Source organism: Rhinolophus sinicus, chromosome 4, assembly GCF_057876585.1.
Source record: "Rhinolophus sinicus isolate RSI-liver-muscle chromosome 4, RSI-T2T, whole genome shotgun sequence".
Lineage (NCBI taxonomy): Eukaryota > Metazoa > Chordata > Mammalia > Chiroptera > Rhinolophidae > Rhinolophus > Rhinolophus sinicus.
In genome coordinates, this window is record NC_142504.1 from 60,851,593 (window position 1) to 60,876,486 (window position 24,894).

The window sequence follows — 24,894 nt, forward strand, 5'->3', positions numbered from 1 at the left end:
TTTATATATTTAGTTGCTCCTATGTTGGGTGCATAAATGTTTATAAGGGTTATATCCTCTTGTTGGATCGATCCCTTTATCATTATAAAATGTGCTACATTGTCTTTTATTATAGTCTTTGTTTTAAAGTCTATATTTTCTGGTATATGTCTTGATACACCAGCTTTTTTTGTTGTTGTGATTTATTTGCATGAAATATCTTTTTCCATCCCTTTACTTTCAGTCTCTGTGTATCTTTCTATCTGAATTGCGTCTTTTGTAGAAAGCATATGTATGGATCTTGTATTTTTTTTAATCCATTCAGCTACCCTATGTCTTTTGATTGGAGCATTTAATCCATTTATATTACAAGTAATTGTTGATAGCTATTGCTATTTTATTATTCATATTTTTTATCTTTTTTAATCTTCTTTCTTTTTCTTAAGGAAGTCCTTTTAACATGTCTTGTAATACAGGTTTGGTGGTGATGAACTCCTCTAGCTTTTTCTTGTTTGGGAAGTACTTTTTCTCACTTTCAATTTTAAATGATAGTCTTGGTGAGTAGAATAGTCTTGGTTGTAGGTCCTTGCTTTTCATAATTTTAAATATTTCATGCCAATTCCTTCAAGCCTGCAAAGTTTCTGTTGAGAAATCAGCTAACAATCTTATGGGAACTCCCTTGTAGGTAATTAAATGCTTTTCTTTTGCTTCATTTAATTTTTTCTCTTTGCCTTTAACCTTTGGCATTTTTATTATGTGTCTTGGTGTGGGCCTCTTTGGGTTCAACTTGTTTGTGCTTCCTGGGCTTGTATTTCTATTTTCTTGGCCAAGTTAGGGAAGTTTTCAGTCATTATTTCTTCAAATAGGTTTTCAATTCTTTGCTGTCTCCCTTCTTCTTCTGGTACCCCAATGATGTGAATGTTGTTATGTCTGATGTTGTCCCAGAGGTCCCTTAAACTATCCTCACTTTTATTTTTTGCAGTTTTTCTTTTTGCTGCTCACATTGAGTGTTTTCTACTGCCATATCTTCCCAGTTGCAGATTCAATCCTCTCATTCATCTAATCTACTGTTGATTCTTTCCAGTGTATTCTTCATGTCTACCTGGTTCTTTTTATAGTTTCTATGTCCTTTTTTATGTTTACTGTCTCTTTGTTGATGTTCTCACTAAGTTCCTTGAGTATCTTTATAACCTGTGTTTTGAACTCTGTATCTGGTAGATTGGCTTCATTCTTCTTCTGGAGTTTTCTCCTGTTATTTCATTTGGGAGATGTTTCTTTGCCTCCTCATTTTGGTTGCCTTCCTGTGTTTGTTTCTATGTATTAGGTAGATTTACTACATCTTCCAGTCTTGGCAGGGTGTCCTCATGTAGTAGGTGTCCAGTGGGGTCCAGTAGCACTCACCATCTGCCTAGGGCCTGGGGACCCCAAAGAGTTGTCTAAGAAAGACTGAAGCATTAGTCAATGCTTGCTGTCAAGCTGTCCTTTTGAAAGGTCCTCCAGTGAGGACCTGAGCTGAGTGCTGCAGGTGTGTCCCTTGTGTGTGTTGTAGTTGAGCCTTGATAGCTGTTGGCACACTAGTGAGTGGGATTCACCCTGAGGTTGACTTGCTGTGAGGATTGTCCATGAGCATATTAGCTGCTCTGTGGGGCTTACTCCATGGAGCGGGATTCATCCCTGCAGGTTCTTGTGCCTGCTGAGACCACCATTTGGGGCTTGTGGGGCTAATTGGGTGGTATTCTGTTGTGTTCTGAAGCTGGTCACCAGATGTCTCAGTTCTAGGGACTCTTGTGAGGGGCTTCCATGCAGGCCAAGATCAGCTACTTCCTTGGACAAGCCTAGGGGTACCTGGTAGGAAACATTTGGTCACTGCCTGTGCTAGACATGATGGTATGTAGGAGAGGCAATGCTGTGAACTGAGGCTAGCTCCCATGGGCACTGGGCCTGGGAGAGGTCAACAAAAGGCTCAGGGAACCCTGAGGCTAGCAGCCACCTGTTGGCTGACCATAAAGCTCAGCAACTGAAAGAGTATTGGATGGTATGTGATTTGGGTGAGGTGAGGTCTCAGGGAGTCTCCAGGGTTCAGTGAGATGTGTTCACCAGGTTAATGCAGATTCAGATTTGGCACTAGTACTGAACCTGGGGAAACTCAGCAAAAGGCATAGACTCACAAAGGGCACTCACCACCTGCCTGGAGCCTGGGGACCCCAAAGAGTTGTCTAAGAAAGACTGAAGCATTAGTCAATGCTCACTGTCAGGCTGTCCTTTTGAAAGGTCCTCCAGTGAATTGGGTGGGGCGGAGTCTCACCGAGTCACGAGGGTGGAGCAAGTGGAGTTCACCAGGCCAATGCAGATTCAGATTTGATTGTGTTGGGCAAGGGCTTAACACAGGAAAGATGGTACCCACCCACCGGCTACATGGGAAGAAAGCTCAACTCAGGGACAATGTCAGCTGTCCCTCTAACCCTTGCTCTGAAACCACACAACTCTGTCTCTCCCTGCATGTCTCTGGTACCTCCTGGGCCACTATCCTTCCTGCAGAGCACAGGATAAGTGCCTGTGAGTGAGAGAGTCTGTACACATGTCCTTTAAGAGGACATCTGGGTCTACAGCAGCCCTCTGTCTCACCTGGAGAGAATCTTCCTTGATTTTCACAGCCAGATGTGGTAGGTGCTCTTCTTCCCAACACATGTGCTCCAGGCTGGGGAACCCAGTGCGGGGTTAGTACTCCTTGTTTCTCAGGGAGGACCTCTGCAGCTGAGATCCCTCCTAATTTTCAACCATCAGGGAGGCTGGGATGGTGATGGGAACAGACTTTTGAGAGCATCCATTTGGGCTAATTCTTGCACTGAACTGGTTCCCTGCAGGCTTTGTGGAAGCAGATGCCTGGGGCAGGTCCAAAACCTCGAACATGGTGAGCTGTTCAACTGATGGGGGATGGGTAAGTGCTCAGGCTTTTCCTGCTTATACCTCTCAGGAGATCCCTGTCTCCACCCTTCCTACCAATATCTCCAGTTATGTAAATTATATACACGTAACTTTTTCAGAAATTCAGCTGAGTGAAAGAAAATTATTAGAGAAATAACCATACAAGTGGTGGGATAAAAATGATATATTTTGAGAAGACTTAGTCCCAGTTAAATCTCTGTCTAGAAAAAAAAAATTAGCTGAGGAAGGTGAATGGGATGTCTGTTTTCTCCCCTCTGAGATATATATATATATATATATATATATATATATATATATATATATATATATATATATATATAATTTTTGTGGTTTATTCTAGTATAACTTAATTAAATATCAATGAAAATGAATGCACTTTGGGGGGAAAGTACTGATTCATTGACTTCTGATTGCCCCCTCCCCCAGATCCTGCCATTGTCACCCATGTCATTCATGAATTCAGTAAGCAGGACACAAGAGTTGCTTTGATGGGACAATTCGGGAGGGTATCAGAAGGGACCATTGAAAATGTGTGGGCAGGATCTAACAGGGAATAAAGCTGAAGTACTTGGGGCAGCACAGAAACCCTTACACACCTAAGCCTGAGTAGCAAGCTGAAAAAACAAATTCCAGAATCCAGAGAAAGAGCCAGTGTGGTAGAGGAAACCCAGTAAGAGCTGTGGCCTCTGCAGGGGAACACAGAGAACCCACCGTACATGGGAGTAGGGGTGGAAGATATGGGGAAAAAATCTTCTACCTCACTGTCCATTAGTCTCTTGCTGGTGCCTCTAGGCTGCAGAGATGCTATCTGTCCACAGGAACAGGCTCTGAGGTACAGAGCAAGTGAAGGATGGTGGCGGGTCTGCAGGGGCATCTCAAGAAGGTCAAGCATACCATCTCATGGGACTGTGCTTTAACATGTAGGTTTTATTATCATTCAGGTATGATGAGGCCAACAAGTGAGAAGATAACTACCATTGTAAAGATAGTTGGTTATACTCACAGATCCCTAGAGACAGGAGACATGGTTACCATGTAGGGCCATGTGGGGAAGCACCAGGGTCAGTCATAAGGTGTAAGAAATGTGGACAAAAGCCTTTATTGTGGTTTCTGTAGGGAGAAACTGGTGAGGCAGGGTAAGCAGGCTTAGGATTAGTTGGTTTGAGAAATGTCAGTGGGCTCTGGGGTGTAAGAGCTGTCCTGAGTTGTCTGGCACCTGGCCGTGGGTGATTAGGGCAGGTGGACAGTGCTCCTGAGTGTGAAAGCCCCATAAACGCGGCAGAAAGTGGGCTCTGGATTGATTGGTTTGCATGCAAAAGGAGAGCTGGTAGGGGAGTCATTTATTCTCTCTAGGAATTGGCTACCACAAGAAGTGCCATCCCTCCATGGTTAGCAAGGCCCAGAGATTAGAGCATCAGACACAGAAACTAGAAAATTACAGGCTGATAATAGCTCATATTGGAAGGAGCATGGTCAGGGTAGATGGAAACTTAAAAGTTGCTGTCACTCTGGAATACATAAAACCTCTGCAAAAGCGTCCTCCTACAACCCCAGAGTAGAGGGATGCCAGATGCCCAAAGAAGTCATTACCATGTCAGTTTTAAATTCACATTATTCTAGGAACCAGATGCCACAGGTTCAAGTTGCTAAAGGGCCTCAGGAAGTGGTCAGCTCCTTCCTGGCCACCTTTCCAAAGCCTCCCCACCAGCCACACACCTCTTCAGTGGCACCCTCTTGACACCACAAAACATACCACTCTCTCCCTGCCAGCTGCAGCCTCCACAGAGGACTAAGACCCCGGCTTGCTTTTTTCTCCCACTTTGTCTCAGGTCCTGGTTCCCTCTCACCCCAGACAGTGAGCTCTTTAGGGCTATGACTACATCTCCCTTTAGACCAACTCAGTGGGAACCTGGCGGGTCTTACTGATCCAGCTTTGCGTATTATGGGAAACACACTTGAGATCCCTGGCCAGCTTTAGCTGGCACTTGGCACTACTGGGAGCAGGGCTTGATGAGAGGAGAGAAGCTCGCATCTTGGGAAAAAGTCACCACACGGGATCAGATGAAGACAGTGACACAGTTGCCACGATCCAAGCCCACCCGCACCCCAGTGCCTATTTGCACTGTCACTGCCATGTGCCGAGCAGGATAACAGGCAGAGCTGATGTCAAAGCAAATGGGGAAAGAGGAGCCAAGGACAGGACTGGGATGCCTGGGGAGGGCTAGGGAGGCTGGACGGTGATGGGAGCAGACATTTGAGAGCATCCATTTGGGCTAATTCTTGCACGGAACTGTTTCCCTGCAGCCTTTGTGGAAGCAGATGGCTGGGGCAGGTCCAAAACCTCGAACATAGTGAACTCTTCAACTTATGGGGGATGGGTAAGTGCTCAAGCTTTCCCTGCTTACACTGCTCAGGAGCTTCCCTGCCCTCATCTGCCCCAGGCCTGCTTCACTCCAGCTTCTACACCACTCTGTAGCCTGGCATGCCCTCTTTTCCAAGCCCCTGACTCAGCATCCACCCTGCAAATGCCTGCTCAGCTCAGAAGTCAACTAGGGGACCTGTCTGCTCCCCTTCCAAATTCTAACCTCATGGGAGGGGGCTGCTATTTCTGTGTCCCTGGCTTTCTGTGTTCCCCCTAACCACCACACTTTTCATTTCTGTATTGTAGTGGCTGAATTTCTCAATGTCCTCATCTGTAAAATGGGATTAATAATAGTACCTACCTCAAAGATTTGCCATGCTGACTAAATGGATAAAGGCACCTCAGAGCTTAGAAACAAGAAATGCGAGCTAATAATGCATATTTGTTATGATGGCTAATAAATGATCTATTATAGCTGATCGCTCATCTGTGTCTGCACAATCCCAACTCTTGCTCATAGATAAGTAAATGCTCACATGCAATGACAACCTCAGACACAGATGGTCAAGTCCAGTCCAAACTCACAGGATCCTTGGCCTGGCTGCTGGACCGCGGGGGTTAGTGTGCTGAGTATTGTGCGGGCATCATCTCTGGTAATCCCCATGACAACCAAATCTGGGCTGGGCAGAGGAGAGTGGTGAGATGCTTCTCTAAAGCTGCCTGGGAAGAGCTGGGCTCTGTGCTGGGTCTTGAATGGCCAGAACTTGGCCTCTTCTGTCCAGCTCTTGCCGCCAGCCCCTGGCCTCAGAAAAAAGGCTGGCAGGTGGCCTGATGCCCCGTGTATGGCCACATAACCTCACCTTGTGCCCGACTATGATGCTCTAGGCTGAAGGGGGCCTGGATTCCCCAAAGGCTGAGCAGCTGGAGCTGGCCATGGGTGATGCCAGCCCCAGTACCTGGCAAATGGCTGCATGCCCTCTAATCATCCATTTCTAAAATCTGCCCATTAATTCCCTCTAGGCAATGGATGGGGAGCTGCACCCTCCCTGCCTACCATTTAATCGAACATAATTAGGTTCCATTATTTCAGTCGTGTTGATTCTTGAAAAATCATTTTAAGTTGTCGTCCTTTTTTTATGCTTTGGGAAAGGAAAGCATGAAAGAAGAGGAAAAAAGAAAAGCATACCTGCACCCCCTGCCTGGCTCTTGGTCCCCCTTTAGTCCCCTTATTTCTACTGACCCGTTCCCTTGGCAACTGGCAACTCGCTCCTGCAATATTCAAAGGAAATCTCACAACTGCACATCAAATAGGACACAGGGGATGTTTTCAGTTGTCTGAGACTGACAGACAGACATTCACACACCCAGGGAAGACACAGACACAGAGACACAGAGATGGACAGAACGATGGAAACAAAGATAAACAAGGAGAAAGACCCAGCACAGAGAGAAAAAGAAACCCAGGGAGATGGACGTAGGACAAGAGATGCCAGAGCTGACAGACAGAATGATACAGAGACAGATAGACAGACACTTGAGTGGCAGGAGGAGACAGATATAGGAGAGACCAAACCAGAGACAGAGAGAAAAGACAGATAGACACAGTGAGATGAAAAAGAGGCAGAACAGAGAGATAGAGATGTCTACTGGGTAGGGTGGAGGAATAGAAGGAGAGAGAAAAGAGGGCACAGAAACAGGAGATGCTGTGACAGTCAAATAGAGGAGGCAAAGGGAGAAAGCTGGAAGCACCTGGTCCTAAGAGATCTGGCCACCCAGGAATCCCTCCAAGCTCAGTGCGTTCTCCCTCCTCCCTCCTCTCTCCCTCTCCTCTTGTTCCTACTTTTCCTCCTGATCAGACTTCTCACCTCAACCAGACAGTTCCTCCCCTGGTTCCCACATACCTTTTATCCCTCTTGTCTTTGTCAACATTTCATCACACCTGTGTGCCCAGGGAGGGGGCATGTCCTTCCTGATGGCTATCCCTGTACCTCCCTGGCTCCATTATGAATTCCTAAAAGTGAGAATGATTTTGCTATAGATTCTAATGACAGAACTCTAGACACCGTGGCAGACAACACACTGTGGAGGTCCCTATCAACTTACAGAACCCTGAGGAGGGCCCCAGGAGTTCCTCCTTAGGGTTAAGGATTGGGGTCAGTGTGTGGGTTGACAGAGGCCACTTGAGGAGGAGATAGTGGTCTCAGCTGGCAGGTGTGTCCCTGTGCCCTTGACCCCCTCACCTCTGCTCAACCCCCTCACTTCACTCAGGCCCAGACCCCTTGGCTTTCAACCTCTGGTGTGAGCCTGATCATAGGAGGGCTGTCAGCTAGAAGGCTGGGATAAGAGACTAGAAAAGTAAAGATGCTGAGCTCAGAAGGCAGAGGGAGAGTGAGAGGGCAGAGTGCAGGGCAGAACCAGGGTCCCCCTTGAGGGAAGCATGACAGACCAACCTAGACCTAATCACCAGCTCTGCCACTGACCAACTGGGCCACCATGGAAGACATTTAGCCACTTCAGTTTCCTCATCTATGAACTTGATAAATAGCCCGGAGTGACTGCCTAGTGAAGCACGGAGAGTGTATATATGTAGTGAGCGCTGATAAATGACAATGACAATGATAACAATAACTCACCGCTTCTTGGCAAAGACATAGCTGGATGCCTGTTTAGGGATCCCAAACTCAGTTTCCTACTGGGCCCAGCAGCAAAGAGCATGAGGAGTGAAATGGGACCTCAGGGGAGGTGGGATGGTGGAGCTCGGGAACTCATCTACTACATGGGCTCAGCATGACAAACTGCCAAATTTTCAAAAGGAGCTGTCGCGACGGGTGTTTTAATTTCAAATCTTTGAGTGTTACATATTGGCCACACATTCCATTTGCAAAGCACTCTGCAGGGCCATATAAAGCATTAATGTGCTAAATTGTTGTGAGCCCAGTTTGCAGCCGGAGTCACAATTGCAGGTGCAAGGAGCCAATCCACCAGCAGGAACGCCCTGCTGGTAGCTCCTCAAAGAGACTGAGCAGGAGCAGGAAGTCTGCATATTCCATGCCGTAGGGGCAGGGGAGACTGCTGCAGACCAGACCACATTCCTCAGGTCAGTGGGTCCTGGAGGCACAGGACCCAGGACCTCAGCCAGGTTGCCAGGAGAACCGTAGTTCTGCTGCAGCCCCACCTTACCCACCCCTGATTCTGCCTTGGAGCACACAGAGGAGGGCAGGCCATGCCCCTAGGGCTACAGAGATAGTCCCCAAGATGCAGGCTCCAGCGTGGGCTCTGTGAAAGGGAATGTCAAAAACCATGGTTCTGACATTGTAGTGAGGGTTGTTGCTCTGAGGAACTTGATTCAAATGCAGCCTTCTGAAGCCATCCCTGGAGTGTGATTCGGTGGGTCTGGGTGGTCCTGCAATGTGCATCTTAAGAAACATCCCAGGTGATTCCAATAGGTGCACTGCAGACCCACTGGGAAGCAGTTGGCTGGGACAATACAGTGTCCTGCCACCCTCTGGGACAGCCCCCATGGCCCTAAGGAACTGCAGTGTTCCCCCACCAGAGCCCTGGCTCCTCCACTGCTGGCCAGCAAGAACCCCACAGGCCCTGCTGCCCCCACACTGCTGAATCTGAGGAAAATGTAGGGACCCCTGCTGCTTGGTAACTCCCAGGGAAGACTGACTGTGCAGGAATCGACTCTACAAAGGATCCCACAGATCCCCTCCCTCTGTGCTGCTTACACCTCTCCCAGTCCTTTAACCACCAGGACCCTAATAAGTGTGGTGGGGGGCGGTGGGCACTTTTCCTCGGGAAGCAACCAAGGGCCACAATTGAGGCTGCCTGGGAGGTGTTGTTTTGGTATGCATGGTAGACACCAGAGGCCCCAGCAGCACCCTCTTTGGAATGCCCAGTACCCAGCAGATAGTGACAGTTGCTGTGACACACCTAGGTCAGGATAGTTGTGTTGGAACCCTATGGAGAGTGAGTGAGGGAAGCCATGCGGCCTCAAACCCCAGAGCTGGAAGAAGCAGACCAGGCTGCCCTGGAAACTCAGGATCCCTGGCCTGACAACACCAGCACGTCAGTTTTCTTGTAGTTACAGAAGGCCCAATGCGCTCACATTCAATTCTCATTTTGCCTAAGGTAGCTGGCTTTCTGTCCTTGCAGCCAAATATACCACCCAAAACCTACTGACTCAGAAACTTTGTATTTTTAACAAGTTTCCAGGTGATTCGTGGGCTGAACTGTGCTTGAGAAGCACTGATGTACAGCACTGCCAATTAGTCTGCTGGTGTTCTAGGACTCAATGGCTTCCATGTTGGAACCTGCCAGTTCCATCTGGAACCTGCCTTCCCCTACACCAGCATCCATGCATCAAACTCTGTGTATAATCCTGCCAGCCTAGGGAGGGAGGAGGCCTGGCCACTGTGCCCAATCACTGAGCAGCCTGGAATCATGGAGAGCAGGAGGGAATGCCCCTGAGGCCTTCACTAAAATCATAAAAGACACAGAATGTAGGGGGATGGTGTTTTCTAGCACAAAGGCTTGAACATAGGAGAACAAATCTCTCCTGTGCACTACCCACTCTCTGCCAGACACTGTTCTAGGCATAAGGGTCTAGAGGTGAGCAAGGTGGGACTCCCTGCTCTTTGGAAGTCTTCCATTTAAGGGGAGAAGATATACATTCATTAGGTCACCACTAATGAGCACATGACTACAGATTGTGCAGAAAAGAAACAGGGTCTGGTCACACATTGTTTCTGACGCCCCAATATGTGTCCTCTTCCTCTTCTTCCTTCTCAGCTGGGTACATGACCACCGTGAACATTCCCCAGCCTCCTCTACAGCTACATGTGGCCACATGGCAAAGTTCTTACCAGAGGGGGTTTGGGCAAAAGTAAATGCGTGGCTTCTTTAGAAGTGTTTTGTTGTTGGAGAGGTGAAATTTTCCTTGCTTTTCCTTCCTCCTTATTGGAATAGGGGTGTGGTGATTAGAGCTGGAGCAGCCTTCTTAGTCTGTGAGGGGCAGGCTACATATTGAGAATCATGGAACAAGACCGAAGAAGCCTAAGTTCCTGAGGGTTGTGGAGCCACCACAGAAGTGCAGAGCTGCTTTCCTCTAGACTTCATCTATAAGAGAGAGGAAAAAATCTTTATCTTGCTCAGCCGCAGTGGTCCCTGATACAATGGTGCTCTGTGAAGTTACAACAGAGGAACTCATTTAGATCGGGGAAAGGCCTCTTTGAGGAAATCTCTGACCTGCAAGATGAATAGGAATTGGCTGAGAAGAGCGAAAGGGGAAAGGCTCTCCAGTTGGGAGAAGGACAGCTACTTAGGAACCAAGAGGAGGCCATGGAAGCTAGAGTGAAAAGAAAGGAGAATGGGTTGGCAGGGGGCAGACCACATGGAGCCTGTGGTCCAAGTGAGGAGTCTGGGGGTATTAGGAAGTGTTTTCAAGTAGGGAGACAACATGGAGGGATTTTCAATTGTAAAACACCCGTCTCCCTTAAACTGGGAGCATCACAGAGTCCTAGTTCTCTTCAAAACTTGCCACTCTTATTAGTGGGCACCATTGCTACCTTTTACAGGTGAAGAATTGAGGAGGGTAGGGGACATGCTCAGGGCAATCCAGCTGGAATTTGAGCCTGGATCCATCTGCTTCTCAAACCCTGAGCTTTCCCTTGTATTATGGTCTTGACCACTCATAGGTGACCAGGTTTCTGGTGGTCCAGCCAGATCCACTAGGAGAAGGACAGGTCACCTCGCCCCTGGTTCCCTTGAATTTCAGTTTTCCTGACTCCCGAGGCCTCAGAAGTCACTGATCTCAAACACACTCTGTGCATTTGGGGAGATTGAGGCCTGGGGATAGGCTGGGCCCTGCTCAAAAACACACAGGTGATCTCTGCAGACCAAGTATCGGGGCCGTCCCTGGCTTCCTAAAGACAAGCACCATCCTTACACAGACTCCAGAAGGATGCCTTCACATCCACTGTCCCTTCTCCCTGAGCCTCATTCCCTCAAAACCACCTATTGAGATGAAAGTACTTTGTATATTAAAAAATGTTCTGTTAATATGGAGGCTGGATATAATTAAGCATAACAAGAGTTGGTGTCTTCATGGTGTTTTGCATATAAAATGCTTTCTCTGCTCTCCCTCCAAGTATCATATCCATGACAGAATTCACACCATTATCAAGTCATCCCTCCAATTACAGTATTGCCAATTTTGACTCACTTCTGGGAAATCCAAATTCCTACTAAGAACAATAAAACGTTATTTAATTAACCATTTGCACTTTAGTATAAATGAGTTTTTGCCCATCCTTTCTCTGAGAAGAAGCTGAAGCAGGAAAAAGAAGTTTATTAAGGAACAGGTAATGGGAAGGGATAATTATAAAGCTAAGGACAAACTTGCTGGGGTATCAATTCCAGAAGGTGAGGTCAGCCTGGACACAGCTGTGACCACTGGCCTTTTAAGGCCTAGGGATGTAGGAAGATCCAGAGTGTGAGCAACATCATGAGGACCTTTTGAAGGGAGGTCAAAAAAGTCTTGAGGACAGGGGTCATCTCTTGTTTAATTTTAGGTTGTTTGCTGGGAAATTCTGTGACATATCCCTCCTCAATCTTCTTAAATCTTCAGCCAATTTTGTAACATACCTATCTGCCTGGTGTACGGAAAAGAGAATGTGTCATATATCAGAAGCAATCAAAAGCAGAACAGATATAGCTCATATGCATGAGAGTGACAATCCAAAAATGGAAGCATGTCAGTTGTAACAGAAGCTCAGAGCTAAGAGTAAGGTGGGGGAAAGTGTGACCAACTCCTCCAGAACACCCAGAGATTCTGAGAGGGAACTGGTTTCACTCATGTTACTTAAACTATTTTGGAGTATAGAAATCAAGGAAAAATTTCCAACCTCATTCTGTAACACTTGACAAAAACACACATGAAGCTAATTTTTACTTATAAAAAAAATACAAAAATTCTGAATAAAATATTGGTAAAATAATTCAGTAGACCATGAAGAGAATGATAGGGCAATATGATGCAAGAATAAAAGAATGCAAGGCTGGTTAAATATTAGTATATCTACTGGTATTATTCACAACATTAATACTCTAAAAAGAGAAAGCTTTGGCTATGTCCATGGGTATTAAAAAGGAATTTAAGGGAAGAAAAATGGCGGCATGAGGTGAGCCTCTGTAAAGCTCCCTTGGAATTTACAACGAATCGGACAACAAAAACTCCACAAAGGACTCCCTGCACAGCAGACAGGCAAGATGAAGAGGCCCACTACCGAAGTCACCTACAGGTGGGAGATTCGCACGAGCAGGGGGAGGAGGAAAGGGAGCAGTGCGGAGACGGAGCCCCGGGGGGGGCGGGGGGGCCAAGGACGCAGACCTAGCTCAGTGCTCCGAGCTCGCTGCTTCCCAGAACTACCGCAGCTGCGGGAGAGGGAAGAACTAGGACTGCCAGGTCTCCGCTTATGGCCCACAGGGCTCAGGGGACAGCATATAACTCAGCTGAACCCAACGCTCACGGCAGAGACCTCGGAGAAAAGACTGAGGGAAGAAGGCTGAAAACGGTGGTTTAAGCCCTCACTGCTGAGCAGAGAACAGAAGCCTTAGACACTGAGACTAGCCGCCACCTCCCTACCCTCCCAGAACTCGCCCCGCCCCCACCTGCCCGGTGCTAGAAACAGAACAGTAGCAGTGTCAGAGCAAAATAACAGAATATTTGCTGTTCTGAAAACTGTGGACCGCAGACACAAATTCACAGCCCAACTAGTTCCAGCAGAGGGGAGGGAGCTATGGAGGCAGGAACGGCTGTGGTGGTGGTCGCCGCCATTGCTCTGGGCCACCTCTCACAACTCACCCTGCCCCTGGCCCCACCTATCTGGGCGGATCCCTGCAGGAGTAAACAGAACGGCTGAAACATATGGGCTCTGAATCTGGAGCTGGAAGCGCTTTGAAACATCGAAAGCTTCCGCATACCCACCGGGACACTGCACCCTGTGACCTAGACAAACTATTAGCAGAGGAGAAGCCCGTCTCCCAGGGAATCCCCCATTGTGTGAGAAGCTGGAATAGAACAGAGAAAACATAGCACAACCGTGTGGGAGAAGAAAAATAAGCTGCAGTTGGAGAAAAAATAAAACATTCTACCAACAAGTACTGGAAAACTAAAGAAAGACCGCTTCCTATTAACTTGTTGCAGAAGCCACTCCTGTAGATGTCTAGGAAGAGAAACAGTAAACCAGTAAGTGCCATGAATAACCAAGGCAACAAGATAGCTCAGAAAGAAAGTGAAAAATCTCCAGAAGAGGCACTTAAAGATACAGAAATATGTGACTTAAATGACAGAGAATTCAAGATTGCAGTTCTGAAAAAACTCAACGAGATGCAACACAACACAGAGAGGCAGTTAAATGAACTCAGAAACACATTCAAAGAAGAGCATGAGCATTTTACGAAATAGATTGAAATTATAAAAAAGACCAGATAGAATTTCTGGAGATTAAGAACTAAATAGAAGTAATTAAGAATGAAATAACCAGCTTAGGCAGTACAGTTGACCAGATGGAGGAAAGAGTCAGTGACATCGAAGATAGAAACCTGGGAATGACACAGATGGAAGAAGAAAGAGACTTGAGACTTAAAAGAAATGAAAGAACTCTACAAGAACTTTCAGACTCCATCAGAAAGAGCAATATAAGAATAATGGGCATACCAAAAGGAGAAGAGACAAGGGAACAGAGAATATATTCAAACAAATGGTCGATGAGAACTTCCCAAACTTGTGGACAGAACTGGACCCTCGAATCCAAGAAGCAAATAGAACACCTAATTACCTCAATCCCAACAGACCTTCTCCAAGGCACATTGTATTGAACCTGTCTACAATGAATGACAAAGAAAGAATCCTCAACGCAGCCAGGGAAAAGAAGACGGTAACTTACAAAGGAAAGCCCATTAGATTATCATCAGATTTTTCAGCAGAAACTCTACAAGCCAGGAGGGAGTGGAACCAAATATTCAAACTATTGAAAGAGAGAAGTCATGAGCCAAGAATAATATATCCAGCAAAGATATCCTTTAGATATGAAGGAGGAATAAAGACCTTTCCAGACACAGAAGCTGAGGGAATTTTCAAATACACGACCTGTACTACAAGAAATACTAAAGGAGGCTATTCAACCATCATCAACAGGGACAATTTGTGGCAACCAAAACTCAAAAAGGGGGAGAGTGAAGGCCTGAACCAGAATACGGGAATGGAGAAAGTAAGCGTGTTGAAGAAAATGGAATACTCTAAATATCAAACTTTCTTTTACATAAACTTAAGAGTAACCACTCAAAAAAAATCCAGAACTGAAATATATACTCTAATAAAACAAGAAACAGAGGGCAACATCATAGAATATCACCACACAGAAATAATAGACAACAACAAAGAGGCAAAGAAACAATGGAGACACAGGCTTACCACAAAACTAAAGATAGAATGATAGGAAATCCTCACATATCAATAATCACCCTAAATGTAAATGGACTGAACTCACCAATAAAAAGGCACAGAGTAGCAGATTGGATCAAAAAACTAAACCCAACCATATGCTGTCTCCAAGAGACACATCTCAGCTACAAGGACAAGCATAGACTCAAAGTGAAAGGGTGGAAATTGACACTCCAAGCAAATGGCGCCCAGAGAAAATCAGGTGTAGCCATAATGATATCAGATGAAACAGAGTTCAAGGTGAAAAAGATAACAAGAGACAAAGATGGACATTTCATAATGGTGAAGGGGACTGTACAACAAGAAGACATAACAGTCATCAATATTTATGCCCCCAATCAGGGAGCACCGAAATACACCAAGCAACTACTAACAGAACTAAAGGGAGAAATTGACAAAAACACAATTATACTAGGGGCTTAAATACATCATTGACAGCTATGGATAGATCATCCAAACAGAAAATAAATAACGAAATAGCAGCCCTAAATGACACATTAGATGAAATGGACATAATTGACATTTATAGAGCACTTCATCCTAAAAATTCAGACTATACATTCTTTTCTAGTGTATACGGAACATTCTCAAGGATAGACCATATATTGGGACATAAAATCAGCCTCAGCAAATTTAAGAAGATTGAAATCATACCAAGTATATTCTCTGATCACAAGGCTTTGAAATTGGATATCAACTGCAAAAAGAAAGAGGGAAAAAACACAAATACATGGAGATTAAACAACATACTTTTAAAGAACGACTGGGTCAAAGAAGAAGTTAGAGGAGAGATCAAAAGATACATAAAACAAATGACAATGAAAATACATCCTACCAAAATGTTTGGGATGCAGCGAAAGCAGTTTTAAGAGGGAAATTTATCTCATTACAGGCCTATCTCAAGAAACAAGAAAACTCCCAAATAAATAACCTCATGTTACACCTTAAAGAACTAGAAACAGAAGAACCAGTGAAACCCAAGGGCAGCAGAAGAAAGGAAATAACAAAAATCAGAGCAGAACTAAAAGAAATAGAGAACAAAAAGACAATAGAAAAAATTAATGTGACAAAGAGATGTATCTTTGAAAAGATAAACAAAATTGACAAACCCTTGGCTAGACTCACTAAGATAAAAAGAGAGAAGACACTAATTAAGAAAATCAGAAACAAAACGGAGAAGTGATCTTGGACACCACAGAAATACAAAGGATCATCCAAGAATACTATGAAGGACTATATGCCACCAAATTCAATAACCTAGAAGAAATGGACAAGTTCTTAGAAACATATAGCCTTCCAAGGCTGAACCATGAAGAACTGGAAAATCTAAACAGACCGATCACCAGTAACAAAATTGAATCAGTCATCCAAAACCTTCCCAAAAGCAAAAGTCTGGGACCAGATGGCTTCACTAGTGAATTCTACCAAACCTTCAAAGAGGATCTAATACCAATCCTGCACAAACTCTTCCAAAAAATTGAAGAACAAACAGTACTCCCTAACTCATTTTATGAGGCCATCATTACCCTGATATCAAAACCTGGTGAAGACAGCACAAAAAAAGAAAACTACAGACCAATATCTCTGATGAATACAGATGCAAAAATCCTAAACAAAATTCTACCTAATCGAATACAACGATGCATTAAAAAGATTATTCATCACGACCAAGTGGGGTTCATTCCCGGGGCACAAGGATGGTTCAACATCTGCAAATCCATCAATGTGATACATCACATAAACAAAATAAAGGGCAAAAATCATATGATTATATAAAAAAAATCTTATGAATATATAAATTGATGCAGAAAAAGCATTTGACAAGATACAACATCCATTTATGATTAAAAGACTTAATAAAATGGGTATAGAAGGAAAATACCTTAACATAATAAAGGCCATATATGACAAGCCCTCTGCTAATCTCACAATTAATGGAGAAAAACTGAAGCCCTTTGCTCTACGTTCAGGAACACGACAGGGATGTCCCCTATCACCTCTGCTTTTCAACATAGTGTTGGAAGTCCTTGCCAGAGCAATCAGGCAAGAGAAAGAAATAAAAGGCATCCAAATTGGGAATGAAGAAGTTAAATTATCACTCTTTGCAGATGACATGATGCTATATATAGAAAACCCTAAAGACTCCACCAAAAAGCTATTAGAAACAATCAACGAATACAGTAAAGTTGCCGGCTACAAAATCAACGCACAAAAGTCCATTGCCTTCCTATATACTAACAATGAAATCTCAGAAAAAGAAATACAAAAAACAGTTCCTTTTGCAATTGCAGCAAAAAGAATAAAATACCTAGGAATACACTTAACCAAGGATGTGAAAGACTTATATGCTGAAAACTATAAGACTTTTTTGAAAGAAATTGAAGAAGACACAAAGAAATGGAAAGACATTCCGTGCTCATGGATTGGAAGAATCAACATAGTTAAAATGGCCATATTACCCAAAGCAATATACAGATTCAATGCAATCCCCATCAAAATCCCAATGGCATATTTTAAAGAAATAGAACAAAAAATCATCAGATTTGTTTGGAACCACAAAAGACCGCGAATAGCCAAAGCAATCTTAAGGAAAAAGAACAATAATGGAGGTATCACACTTCCTGATTTTGGCTTGTACTACAGGGCCACAATAATCAAAACAGCATGGTATTGGCAGAAAAACAGACACATAGACCAATGGAATAGAATTGAGAACCCAGAAATAAAACCACATAAATATGGACAGATAATTTTTGACAAAGAAGCTAAAAACATACAATGGAGCAAAGACAGCCTCTTCAATAAATGGTGCTGGGAGAATTGGATAGCCACGTGCAAAAGAATGAAACTGGACTGCTATTTGTCACCATGTACCAAAGTTAACTCAAAATGGATCAAAGACTTAAGCATAAGACCTGACACAATAAATTGCATAGAAGAAAACATAGGTACTAAACTTATGGACCTTGGGTTCAAAGAGCATTTTATGAACTTGACTCCAAAGGCAATGGAAGTAAAAGCTAAAATAAACGAATGGGACTATATGAAACTTAAAAGCTTCTGCACAGCAAAAGAAACCATTGACAAAATAAAGAGGCCACCAACTGAATGGGAGAAGATTTTTGCAAACAGTGCCTCCGATAAGGGGCTAGTATCCAGAATATACAAGGAACTCATGCAACTCAACAACAAAAAAACAAACAACCCAATTGAAAAATGGGCAGAGGACTTGAAGAGACATTTCTCCAAAGAGGACATACAAATGGCAAATAGACATATGAAAAAGTGCTCAACATCACTAATCATCAGAGAAATGCAAATCAAAACCACAATGAGATATCACCTCACCCCAGTCAGAATGGCTATCATCAACAAGACAAATAATAACAAATGTTGGAGAGGCTGTGGAGAAAAAGGAACCCTCATACACTGTTGGTGGGAATGCAGACTGGTACAGCCGTTATGGAAGGCAGTGTGGAGGTTCCTCAAAGAATTACGAATAGAATTGCCATATGACCCAGCAATCCCTCTCCTGGGTATCTACCCAAAAAATCTGAAAACATTTAGAGATAAAGACACTTGTGCTCCAATGTTCATTGCAGCTTTGTTTACGGTGGCCAAGACATGGAAACAACCAAAATGTCCTTCGATAGATGAATGGATAAAGAAGTTGTGGTATATATACACAATGGAATACTATTCGGCAGTAAGAAAAGATGATATAGGAACATTTGTGACAACATGGAAGGATCTTGAGAGAGTAATGCTGAGCGAAACAAGTCAGACAGAAAAAGCAGAGAACCATGTGATTTCACTGATATGTGGTATATAAACCAAAAACAACAAAAGAACAAGACAAACAAATGAGAAACAGAAACTCATAGACACAGACAATGGTTTGGTGGTTGCCAGAGGGTAAAGGGGGTGGGGGGTGGGGGGTGGGAGATGAGGGTAAGGGGGATCGAATATATGGTGAGGGAAGGAGAGCTGACTCTGGGTGATGAACACATAATGGGATTTATAGATGATGTAATACAGAATTGTACACCTGAAATCTATGTAATTTTACTAACAATTGTCACCCCAATAAATTTAATAAAATAAAATTAAAAAAAAAAAAAAAAAAAAAGACAAATTGTAACAAGTGTTGGAGAGGCTGTGGAGAAAAAGGAACCCTCATACACTGTTGGTGGGAATGCAGACTGGTGCAGCTCTTATGGAAGGCAGTGTGGAGGTTTGTCAAAAATTACGAATGGAATTTCCTTCTGACCCAGCAATCTCTCTCCTGGGTATCTACCCAAAAAATCTGAAAACATTTATACATAAAGACACGTGTGCTCCAATGTTCATTACAGCTTTGTTTACGGTGGCCAAGATATGGAAATAACCAAAATGTCCTTCGATAGATGAATGGATAAAGAAGTTGTGGTATATATACACAATGGAATCCTATTCGGCGGTAAGAAAAGATGATATAGGAACACTTGTGATAACATGGATGGATCTTGAGAATATAATGCTAAGTGAAATAAGTCAGATAGAAAAAGCTGAGAACCATATGATTTCATTGATATGTGGTATATAAATCATAAACAACAAAAGAACAAGACAAACAAGTGAGAAACGGAAACTCATAGACACAGACAGTAGTTTAGTGGTTACCAGAGGGTAAGGGGGTTGGAGGGTGTGAGATGAGGGTAAGGGGGATCAAATATATTGTGATGGAAGGAGAACTGACTCTGGGTGGTGAACACACAATGGGATTTATAGGTGATGTAATACAGAATTGTACACCTGAAAACTATGTAATTTTACTAGCAATTGTCACCCCAATATATTAAAAACAAAAAACAAAAAACATCTGATCTGCGAAAAAAAAAAAGAAATAATGAAAACCGAGCCGAAATAAACAAATTATGACTAATAATACAATACAGAAGATCAGTGAAACCAACATCTGGTTTTTTGAAAAGATAAACAAAATTGATAAATGTTTATCCAGACTCATCAAAAAAAAAGAGAGAAAGTACAAATAAATCAAATCAGAGGTGAAAGAAAAGAAGTGACAACAACACCAAAGAAATACAAAAAATGTTAAGAAAATATTATGAGGAAACATATGTCTACAGTGTGGAAGAAATGGATATGATACATTCCTAGAAACATGCAGTCTTCCAATGCTGAATCCAGAAGAAACAGAAAGTCTGAACAGACCAATTACTACCAATGAAATTGAATCAGCAATCAACAAGCTCCCAACAAGCAAAAGTCCTGAACCAGATGGCTTCACAGGTGAATTTACCAAACATTGAAAAAAGAATTAACACCTATTCTCCTCAAACTATTCCAAAAAATCCAGTAGGAGGGAAAACTCCTGAGCTCATTTTACCCTGATTTTCACCCACCATTACCCTGATTCTAAAACCAGACAAAGGCATTACAAAAGAGGAAAAAAGAAAAAAGAAAAGTATAGGCCAATATCCCTAATCAACAAAGATGCAAATATTAGTAAACTGAATTCAGCAATACATTAAAAAGATCATACACCATGATCAAGTGGGATTTATTCCTTGTAGGCAAGATTGGTTCAATATCAACAAATAAATTAACATGATACACCACATAAACAAAATGAAAAATAAAAATCATATGGTCATATCAATAGATGAAGAAAAAGCATTTGACAAAATCCAGCATCCATTTATGATAAACATTCTCAGCAGAATGGTAATAGAGGAAACATATCTCAACCTAACAAAAGCCATATATGACAAACCCACAGCCAATATTATACTCAATGGGGAAAAGTGAAAAGCATTCCCCTTAAGATCAGGAACAAAACACAGATGCCCACTTTCACCACTTTAATTCATCATATTACTGGAAGTTCTAGCCAAAGCAATCAGACAAAAAAAAAAAAAAAAAAGGGGGGGGGAGTTGCGTGAAGAGAAGGCATTCAAATTGGGCAGGAGGAAATAAAAATTGTCACTATTTGCAGATGATATGATACTATATATAAAGAACCCTAAAGATTGCACCAAAAAAATATTAGAACTGATAAATGAATTTAGTAAAGTAGCAGGATAGAAATTAATATTAAAAAATCGATTGCATTTTTATACACCAATAATGAACTATCGAAAGAGAAATTAAGAAAACAATCCCGCCTACAAATGCTTAAAAAATACTTAGAAATAAATTTAACCAAGGAAGTAAAATACCTATACTCAGAAAAATTCTAAGCCATTGAAGAGAGAAATTAAAGAAGATACAAATAAATGGAAACATATACCATTCTTATGGATAGGAAGAATTAATGTAGTTTAAATGTCCATACTGTCCAAAGCTAAGTATAGATTTAATGCAATCCCTATCAAAATACCAATGGCATTTTTCTCAGAACTAGAACAAATTATCCGAAAATTTATACGGAACCATGAAAGACTCCAAATAGCCACAGCAATCCTAAGAAAAAAGAACAAAGATGGAGGTATCATGCTACCTGATATCAAATTATACTACAAGGCTGTAGTAATCAAACAGCATGGTATTGGCATAAAAACAGATACGTAGATTAATACAGAATACAGAGCCAAGAAATAAATCCATGTCTATATGGTCATTTAATTTATGACAAATGAAGCAAGAATTTACAATGGGGTGAAGACAGTCTCTTCAATAAATAGTGCTGGGAAAACTGGAGAGATACACGCAAAAAAAAAATGACACTGGACCACCTTCTTATGCCATATACAAGAATAAAATCAAAATGAATTAAAGACTTAAATGTAAGACCCAAAACCATAAAACTCCTAGAAGAAAATATAGGAAGTATACTCTCAGACATTACTTTTACTAATATTTTTACTGATATATCTCCTCCAATAAGGGAAACAAAAGAAAAAATAAACAAATGGGACTACATCAAACTAAAAAGTTTTTTCACAGCAAAGGAAACCATCAACAAAGCAAAAAGACATTCTAGTGAATGGGAGAAGATATTTGTCAATGATACATCTGATTAGGGATTAGTGTCCAAAATTTATATAAAAAAACTCATACAACTCAACATCAAAAAAACAAACAATCCAATTAAAAAATGGGCAGAGGACCTGAAGAGATGTTTCTTCAAAGAGGACATACAGATGGTCAATAGACATGAAAAGATGCTCAACATCACTAATCATCAGAGAAATTTAAAATAAAACCACAATGAGATATCTTCTCACTCCTGTCAGAATGGCTATCATCAATAAACCAACAAACAACAAGCACTGGCAAGAATGTGGAGAAATTGGTACCTTTGCACACTGTTGGTAGGATTGCAAATTGGTACAGCCACTATGGAAAACAATATGAAGTTTTCTCAAAAAATTAAAAATAGAACGACTTTATGACCCAGTAATTCCACTCCTGGGTATTCTTGAAATCCAAGATACTAATTTGAAAACATATATGCACCCTTATGTTTACTGCAGTGCTATTTAAAATAGCCAGGATATGGAAACAACTGAAATGCCCATCGATAGATGATTGGATAAAGAAATTGTGGTACATTTATACAATGGAGTATTATTACTCTGCCATAAAAAAAGAATGAAGTCTTACCATTCACAACCACTTGGGTGGACCTAGAGGATATTATGCTAGGTGAAATAAGATTGAGAAAGAGAAATACCATATGGTCTCACTTATATGTGAAATCTAAAGAACAGAATAAACAAGCAAACAAAACAGAAATAGACTCATAGATACAAAGAAAAAACTGATGGTTGCTAGAGCAGAGGTGTTGGGTGATGGGGGAAGGTGAAGGGATTAGAATGCACAAATTGGTAGTGACAAAATAGTCATGGAGGTGTGAAATACAGTATGGGGAATATAATCAATAATATTGTAAAGACTTTGTAGGGTGTCTGATGGGTACTGGACTTAACCACTGTGCTATACACCTGAAACTAATATAAAATATGATTGCATGTCATCTAATTTAATACATTTTTAAAATCCCAAAAAACCCGAGTAAAAAATGAACAGAGGAACTGAATAGACATTTCTTCAATGAAGACATACACATGGCCAATAAACACATGAAAAAATGCTCAGTGTCACTTATCATCAGAGAAATGCACATTAATATGACAATGAGATATCATCTCACGTCTATTAGAATGGCTATCATCAATAAATCAACAAACAACAAATGTTGGCGAGGATGTGGGGAAAGGGAACCCTCACGCACTGTTGGTGGGATTACAAATTGGTGTAGCCACTATGAAAAACAGTATGGAGGTTCCTCAAAAAATTAAAAATAGAACTACTATATGACCCAGCAATAAATCCAAAATACTAATTTGAAAAGATATATGCATTTCTATGTTCATTGCAACATTATTTATGATAGCCAAGATATGGAACCAACCTGTGTCCATCAATAGAGGAGTGGATAAAAAAGATGTGGTACATATGTACAATGGAATACTACCCAGCCAAAAACAATTTAATCTTACCATTTGTGATAATATGGATGGACCCAGAGTGTATTATGCTAAGTGAAATAAGTCAGACAGAGAAATCAAATACCATATGATCTCACTTACATGTGGAATCTAGAAAACAAAACAAACAGATTCATAGGTACAGAAAACAAACTAGTGGTTGCAAGATGGGAGGAGCATTAGGGGGCTGGGTGAAAAAAGTGAAGGGATTACGAAGTACAAATTGGCAGTTACCAAATAGTCATGGGGGATGTAAAGCACAGCATAAGGAATATAGTCTATATTTTAATAACAATGTGTGGTGCCAGGTGGGTACTAGATCTACTGGGGCTGGTATCACTTTGTAAGTTATATAAATGTCTAACTGCCAGGTGGGGTATCACTTTGTAAGTTATATAAATGTCTAACCACTACGCATTATACCAGAAACTAATATAACATTACATATCAACTAATTAAAACTAAAAAAATTTAAATAAATAAATGGTGTAGAATAGTGCTGTCATCCCAAAATTTCTCCTGTGCCCCTTTATAGTTGATCACTTCCCCCACCGCACACCACTGCAGCCAAAAAGTTGACTTGTGTCACATAGCTTTGCCTTTTCCAGAATTTCATATAAATGGACTCATAATACAATATAGCCTTTTGAGTCTGGCATTTTTCACTGAGCATGTATTTGAGACTCATCCATAATGTTACATGTTTTAATATTTGGCTTCTCTTTATTGCTGAGTAGTATTCTATTGCATGGATGTGCTACTGTTCCTTAATCCAGTCGCCAGTCAAAGGACACTTGGATTATTTCCATTGGGCCTAATATGATTAAAGCTGCTATCAATATTTGTGCACAGGTCTTTGGCTATATGTATTAATTTCTCTCACCTAGAAGTGAAATTGCTGGGTATGTGGTAAATGTATGTGTAACTGTATGAAAAACTGCCAAACACTTTTTTCAGTGAGGCTGTGCTATTTTGCATTCCCACCAGTAACAGCTGAATATTCTAGTTGCTCTGCAGTCTCATCAACCTTGATATTGTGAGGTTTTAAATTTTAGCCAATCTGGTAGGTGTGAAATTGTAGCTCATGATAGTTTTTTTTTTTTAAATTAAAGTTTATTGGAGTGACAATTGTTAGTAAAATTACATAGATTTTAGGTGTACAATTCTGTAATATATTATCTATATCTCACATTGTGTGTTCACCACCCAGAGTCAGTTCTCCTTCCATCACCATATATTTGATCCCCTTACCCTCATCTCCCACCCCCAAACCCCTGACCCTCTGGTAACCACTAAACTGTTGTCCGTGTCTACGAGTTTTTGTTTCTTTCTTTGTCTTGCTCATTTGTTGCTTTCAGTTTTATATGCCACATATGAGTGAAGTCATATAGTTTTCAATGTTTTCTGTCAGATTTATTTCACTTAGCTCGGTAATCTCAAAATCCATCCATGTTGTTGCGAATGGCAGTATTTCATCTCTTCTTATGGCCAAGTAATATTCCATTTGTATATGTATACCACATAATTTTTATCCAATCGTCTATCAAAGGACACTTTGGTTGTTTCCATGTCTTGGCCAATGTGAATAATACTGCAATGAACAT

General features: G+C 41.9%; 1 long non-coding RNA gene across 1 annotated transcript; it reads left to right on the forward strand.

Moving 5' to 3' along the window:
• The first annotated feature begins 5,228 nt into the window (after positions 1–5,228).
• On the forward strand, positions 5,229–5,764 carry LOC141573076 (uncharacterized). Its single transcript, XR_012498644.2, has 2 exons — positions 5,229–5,303; positions 5,594–5,764. It is a non-coding gene; the product is annotated as an uncharacterized LOC141573076 (long non-coding RNA).
• The last annotated feature ends 19,130 nt before the right edge of the window (positions 5,765–24,894 follow it).